The 8031-nt window shown below is 31.0% G+C and overlaps 1 long non-coding RNA gene across 1 annotated transcript; it reads right to left on the reverse strand.

Annotated features, from left to right (window-relative positions):
• Positions 1-632: 632 nt before the first annotated feature.
• On the reverse strand, positions 633-7805 carry LOC143049096 (uncharacterized). The gene is made up of 3 exons (XR_012970058.1): positions 7702-7805; positions 6628-6719; positions 633-1356 (listed from the first exon to the last, which is right to left on the reverse strand). It is a non-coding gene; the product is annotated as an uncharacterized LOC143049096 (long non-coding RNA).
• Positions 7806-8031: the final 226 nt, after the last annotated feature.

The raw sequence follows: 8031 nt of genomic DNA on the forward strand, positions 1-8031 counted from the left end.
TTTCGGGGATATAAATGATAGAGCTAGTATTTAAAAAAAAATGCCAACTTGTAAAAGCAGATAATTAATAATTATGATAATTTCAATGGTAATGAATGTCGACACAGAATTCCTGAGTACTATTCTGGTGATACTCTCTGTGGGAAAACTGCCACCTACAACATATGACTTCATTTTCATATCCGAGTTTTAAATGTATTTTGAATGAATATCTTTATTAATATTAATACAAAACGGCTTTGTTAGACACCATTGATAGCAACCTTATTACACAGAAACGACATCTAGAGGTCAACATATGATTTCGAAAATTTTACAACAAAATTTAGGTGACATTGTTCACACATTTAAAATTTTTCGTAAAGACTTTTAAAGACATATTGTTGGAAAACATTACACAAATACTTCTAGATAAAAGTTAAAACAACGCAATTGATGAGGTCTGTCATGAATAAATCTGATAATAACAATGTGACTGCTTATAAGATTTGTGTAATTTATTGTCAATGAAATAAAACAGAAGTTAAAAAGTAAAACGTATAATTCTACATTATGTAAAAAAAAAATTACAATGTTCCAAAAAAAAAACATACATATACAATGCACAAGTAAATAAAGGCAAAGGTAAATAAACCAGTATTTGAATATTTGACCATGTAAAATAAATCATGCAACTATAAACTAATGAGCTTTTGTCTATTGTTTCTTGCTAGAGTGCTTTGAACAAAGTGGTATTAATTTTACATTTAATTTAATCTTACAAGACGGGTATAGTTTTTCGAATGTTTGCCTATCTTACAAAAAAACAGAAATAATTATTCATCTTATGAATTAACATGCAGTTAACTCCCTGTTGAAGGTCGCATTTTCACATACATTTGTAATTTTGTGGTAAATTGTGACTTGAATGGATTGATGTTTCACTGGCACTCATACTGCATCTTTGACATTATACAAGTTTAAGTGAACATGGTTTATCATAACAGTTATAATCACCTAAAGATACTACTTTAAATTTTTTTTTATTCTTTTCAATCAGCACGGTCGATTTCCACACCATTTGCCCAACAAACATATTTTACTTTTGTGATGTCAAGTTTACAGTTATATCCCGTTATGAATTTGTCATTTACAGAAATAGGAATATGCTCTTTATTTTTCACTTCGATTGTTAACTTGAAGGGATTGATATAGTAATCGCTTTTCACTTTATTATCTCCAAAGATGTGTTCTTTTATCCATTTACTGCGAATGCGCGTATTTAATACAACTTTCGAAGATTCAGCTCTTGGGTTGAAGTGGAAAGCAATATTTTCGTAATCCTCATTGTCTTCTTGAAAATTTACTGCAAATCCACTATAAAGAAAAAAATATCAAAGCACGTTTTAATGACAATATAAACAAAATCATAATTTCTAAGAAACAGCTCAAAATTAAAATTAATTCTAGCTCTTCTGAACTCTAAAACTATTGAATAACAATCGAAGAAATGAAAAATTATGGCAAATTCAATTAACATTGCATGACAACACTGATCCTTGTTAAGTTACACTCAATTTCAGTCCAGTTTAGCGTTAGCCCAATCACACGTAACATTTTTTTTATATTGAGAAATGAACATGTATCGATCGATTTCATTAGCTGATAACTTTAACCGAACAATCGTACTTTGAGTACTCTAAGATCTGTACCTAGTGTCTTTTTGTTGTTAGGATGTATCAGTACCCGGACACGTCTAATTGTATTTTTGTCCATCTGATGAGTTGACCCTTTTTCAACTATTTTGTTTAGTTCAGTCTTATGTTGTACTGCTATACCATTGTCCCAGGTTAAGGGAGGGTTGGGGTCCCGCTAACATGTTTAACCTCGCCACATTCATTATGTATGTTCCTGTCCATAGTCAGAAGCCTGAATTCAGTGCACGTGGTTGTCGTTTGTTTATGTGTTTTATATTTTGTTTTTCGTTCATGTTTTGTACATAAATAAGGCCGTTAGTTTTCTCGTTTGAATTTGTTTTTTTATTGTCGTTTCAGGGTTTTTTATAGCTGACTATGCGCTATGGGCTTTGCTCGTTGTTGAAGGCCGTACGGTGACCTATAGTTGTTCATTTCCGAGAGATGTGTCTCATTGGCAATCATAACACATCTTCTTTTTTTATATCATTTGATTCATAAATGAACACGCGTGACTACAAAATTATTTACTACTCACTGTTACAATGAAACAAGACCAAACAAAAAGCACACATCTAAACATGGAAGTATCCAGTATCTTTTTTGCATTTTAACACTTTTAAGTTTTATTAATAAGGATTCTCTCAGCGTGGTGGTGTCGGAAAGCGCAATTATAAACAATTATCAAATCTCCCGGAAAAAAGGTTGGTCGGCCATAACAGTCATGTGTTAATAGTTATCAAAAGTACCAGGATTATAATTTTATACGCCAGACGCGCGTTTCGTCTACATAAGACTCATCAGTGACGCTCAGATCAAAATAGTTAAAAAAGCCAAATAAATACAAAGTTGAAGAGCATTGAGGACCCAAAATTCCAAAAAGTTGTGCCAAATACGGCTAAGGTAATCTACTCCTGGGGTAAGAAAATCCTTCGTTTTTCGTAAAATTCAAAGTTTTGTAAACAGAAAATTTATAAAAATGACCATATAATTGATATTTATGTCAACACCGAAGTGCTGACTACTTAACGTTAAACGTGCAAAAAGAAAGCTCTCTGAATTTGATGGACCGTGGACAAAATTATAATATAAGAAACAGTCAAGGCCAATCAAAAAGTTTAAAGGTAAATTTGAACCTGGAAAAAATCTACTAAATAATTTCGATACACTGTTCCCCCTTTTTGTGAGTGACAATAGTTTCTGTTTGCTGTAACCGAAACCGCTTTCGTCCATGAACCTGATTTGGTGAGGCTTTTTTCAAATACCTTAATACGCTTGGGTATACCTATTATTTCTCGGTGTAAATCTAACCCCGGACGGACGATGTCATCATTTAAATGTAACATCAAGATCTCTGGACATTGTTTAATAAATAGTGGACACATTTTGCTGTCTACAAAGGATGTTATTTGTCCTTCAATTCCCTCGATGTAATGAGATGGATTACTTTCCTTAATATATTTAAATTATCTAACGTTTGGTTCATTTAAATATCGTCTTTCAAGCCTTGTTTTTCTTGATTTTTCTTTCAGATGAAGCCCTCTGAAATATATCTATACCCGAAATTTTCATAGTTTTAAATATGCATTATAAAACGGATAAACAGAGTTTTAAAATAGATGCAAAACTTTAAACAAGAATGATTTTGATTTAATTCTAATTGAAAAAATTTCCGAAACGTTTATTTACGTGTTGATCCAAAAAAGTTTGTTGACTGACTATTTCGAGGGACCTATTGCTAACCTTGACTGTAATTAAGTGTAAAAATCGGTTATTATTAATTCTTAATCACGAAAAAGACAATGACATTTCACAATACACAATCTTTTTTTGAGTGTGTCACTCTCATGTGTTGTGTATATACCTATTCAGCATTCACCTTCACCTGTTATAAAAAATCTTGTTTAACAATCGATTTCATTCACTGAGTATGATCTAGCTCGGCGTTCTCTATCGCTTGAACATGGTTTAACTCAACAATCACTTTCACTTTTTGTGCATGATCTAAATCAGCATTCACAATCACTTGTGCATGGTCTAACTCAAAAGTCTGTTTCACTGTTTGAGATGATCTAACCCAGTATGTATGAACTATGTTAACATTTCAATTTCACATGTTGTGTATTATCTAGCTCAGCATTCAGTATTACTTGTACATGGTTTTACTCAACATTCACCTTCACTTATTGTGCAAATAATTTAACCCTGCATTCACTTTTAACTGTTGTGTATACCAGTAATCTATTTCAACATTCAATTTTACGTATGCATATGATCTATTTCAACACTCAATTTCAATTGTATGATCTATATCAGCCTTAACTAACATTTGTTCATGATCTAAATAAACAATGCATTTCTTATGTTATGCAAGATCTAATTCAACATTTGTGTTCACTTGTTGTTCCGGATCAAAATCAACTTTCACTTATTTATGTTGTGTATGATATAACTCCACATTTATTTTAACTAAGATAGGATTAAACGCCTTTTTAAAGAAATTTATTGGTGTATAAACTCGACCAATTCACTCACGTACAAATAAAAGTCCCAAGGACTTTTATGATATGTTTGTGAGTGACTTGGTTCAGTTTATACACCAATAAATTTCTTTAAAAAGGCGTTTAATCCTTATTATTCTGTTAATTTGGAGAAGGGGAATAAATTTGTCCACACTCGTCACCTCTGTCACACATTAATTGTATAGTTATGTCATTGAATAGGTTAGGCGCATGAACATATTTGTTGATTAACGCAAAAATATGTACTCAATGCAAATTGCTATCTGATAAAAAACAAATTGCAAAAACTCTTTTTATCATTCAATCAAATGTGTCTGTGTTTATTTATTAATTTAACGATTAACGTTCAGTGAAAATAAATTTTGTTAACGTCGGTGTTAATATCTCCGCCATCTTGTTTACATTGGTTACGAATAGAAGTTCGGTCAACGTCGTCTATCGAAAAATAACTGACGTCCAGATCAACCTCTGGAAGTCCTCTCGACCAATCATATCAACCTATAACCTAATATGCAAATCATATAAGAATTATTCAAGCATAACTTGAGTCAACATTAGTTTTCACCTGTCGTGTATTATCAAACTCAATAATCAAGTACACCTGTTGTGCACGATGCTACTCATTATCTAATTTTATCAATCAAACATGATCTAACGCAATGTATATTTTCACTTATCAAGAATAAACTCAACATTTAATTTGGCATGTTTGCATGACTAACTCAGTACGGTAAATTTAAAAATTCATGCGTGCATTTAATGTTGCGAATTCGTAATTTAACACTTAAATGCGATGCTATGTTTTGCAATTCTCAGAAAAATACTGTTAAATTCATAATTATAAAAAATTCAAAATGCGAATTCAAATTATTGCAATTTTAACCGTGTTACATTTTTAGCAATAATAAAAAAAATCGGAATAATTTCTAAATTTACAGTATTTAGATTCCCTATCTTTATATGAGTATAATTTTACTCAGAATCTACTTGTGTTTCTTATGTTTGTTCTAACTCAACACCTGATTTGAATGGTTGTACATGATCATTATGATCAAACTCAACATTCAGTTTTTTTTTATTTCTCTATAATCAAAATCATCATCTACATGATCTAACTCGACATTTACTTTCAATTATTGTGTATGATATAACTTAACATACACTTTCATTTATTGTTCGAGATCTCACCCAGCATTCACCTCCACTAGTTGTTCTGAATCTATTTCAACATTCAATTTCACTTGTCTATGATTTAACTCAGAATTCAATTTGACTTCTTGTTGTGAAAGATCTAACTTAGTATTCACTTTGACTTGTTGTGTTTGATGTAAATCAACATTCAACTCTCGTGTTGTGAGGTGACTTAACATTCATTAACACGTGTACATGCTCTTACTCAACATCCAAATTAAATTGTTGTGTATTATTTAATATAACACTCACTTTGACTTGTTTTGCGTGACCAAAATCGACATTCACTTTAACTCATTATGTTTTGTTTAAGTCAACGTTTACTTTCATTTGATGTGCATGATGTAACTCTGTATTCACGTTTAATTGTTGTTCATGAACTAAGTAAATATGTATCTTCATTTGCTGTGTAGAATCTTATAAGCATTTACTTTCCTTTGTTGTGCATGATCGAACTCGACACTCACTTTCTAATGTCATGCATGATCGAACTCGATATTCACTGCCACCTGTTCAGCCTGTTGTTTATGATCTTACTTATTCAACATTTATTTTCACTTGTTGAGTATGATCTAACTCAGTAGTAACTTCTATTTATTGTGCATGATCTAACTCAAAGATAACATTCACCATTTAACCATGGATTGGGCATTTATATTCTATTGTTTCATTCCGAGCGAGAGCGAGGGGAAAATACGATGATTCATGCCCAAACCTATGGTTAAATGAAAACAAATTTACGGCTGCCATGCATCATTTCGATTCTAATAGGACAAATTCGCTAATTTTGTTACCGTGAAAGCACTATACACACGATACTGTTTTGGCTGTTCCGTTTATGATAATATTAGAAGAATTATATAAATGTAAGTTAATAACAAGTCTTAGATAAAATCGCATTTTTCATCTATACTTGTTTCGTCACCTTAATTCGTTGCAATGCAAAGACGATTACATTTTAATTAACGGAAAGTTTCCATAAAAAAAAAATGAAATGGATTAATTTGTTTATTTTGTTTTAGAATAGAGATAACTTAATTAAATCTGATTCTTGGACTATGTAAATTGGTGATTTTGATGTAGAAAATTTAGAATACCTGGTAGTATAATTAAATAGGGCGTACCGCAAAACATCCAGTTTTGTGTATTTTTGCGCTTGCGCTTAAAATTGATAGATTGTGATTATACTGGTTGACGATAAAGGATCGTCATTTTAGAATCTAAAAATATGTAATACTTACCCAGAGATATCTGAAAGACTCTTGTCACAACTGATTCTAAAAGAAACAACTTTTCCCACTTCCATACTCTGTCCTTTTGCTGATAACTCATACTGTGAATTTGACATAGATATGAAATTGATTACCATTTAATGTCAGAGAGTGACAAACATTAAAATCAAAACGGATACCAAAAGAACAGGATGAAGAACTGCTTCATGACTCTTTTGCTAAATAAAACTTCCATGTAACTGATAAATATTCATTTTGAAAAAGGAAACAATAACAACTACACATTCCGTCAAATTTGATAATTTGGGAACGCTTTAAATCGGTATTTTTAAAAGGAGCGAACACATCTTAGAGTAAATAGTGTTGAGCAATTCAAAAACGAAATGGATGGAATAAAACAGGCAGCAATTACAAAATAACATAATGTTTGGAAATATATGATTTTAACTTGTGTTCTCCGGAACAGCAGAGCAATAGCAGATTTATGTTGACGACTAAAATTTCTCTTTCATAAAGTAGCTGTCCGTGTGCAAAAAAATGCAAATGTAATTTCAATGTTATACTACTTTTTTTTAAAGAAATGTTTTATTCAACTCCTTGTGCAATGTTGTGCATGATCTAACTTAACATTTGGAGTACGGAATTTTTGTTAGTTTACTTTTAGAAGATGAAGAATTCACAAAGACTGTATTCTACCTTACATCAATGTAATATTTTCATTGTACTTTGAATTAATCGTATATACACATTGTGTGTATATTTCTGATGTTGGTTTTGACTGTTTGATTTATTCACAATATTGACAAATGTGTTACAAATGTAAAACAAACTACGTTCAATTTTATGTTTGGATATATGTTGATCACAGGCTACAATAGCTCTCGATTCAACATTGTTAAAATCACACATAAAGGATTTCATTATAAGATCTCTGCATCACGAAAACATTGAACAGTTTGGAATGTATTTCATTACTGAATAGGCTTAGATAAAGGTATGAACTTATGGCTTTATTGTATATGAATTATATTGAAAACAACACGGAGTTAAGACTTGGTAGTAAATGTAGTAGTTTATACTTACATAAAGCATGCTGATGCCTTTGTATACTGAAAAAAGATTTAATAAGACTATATCTTTAAAAATCAATATTGCCTTTCTTTGATTTCGTTGAGAAGAAGAGAGTGGTTAATCATTATGTTTGTATGCGTATTGAAATTAGGAAACAGTACATGTTTTAATCGATCAATATGAATAAGGTGCATTTATTTACAAGTCATTTAAACAAATAACTGATAAATATTATTGAATTTCGAATATCAGATTACAGCGTCAATAATGAAAAAAAACCTGTGATTAAAGTCAACTCTAGAGAGTATGTGTTGCTTACTATCATCTTCATTAATTGTCACT

Source organism: Mytilus galloprovincialis, chromosome 10, assembly GCF_965363235.1.
Source record: "Mytilus galloprovincialis chromosome 10, xbMytGall1.hap1.1, whole genome shotgun sequence".
In the NCBI taxonomy this organism is placed as follows: domain Eukaryota; kingdom Metazoa; phylum Mollusca; class Bivalvia; order Mytilida; family Mytilidae; genus Mytilus; species Mytilus galloprovincialis.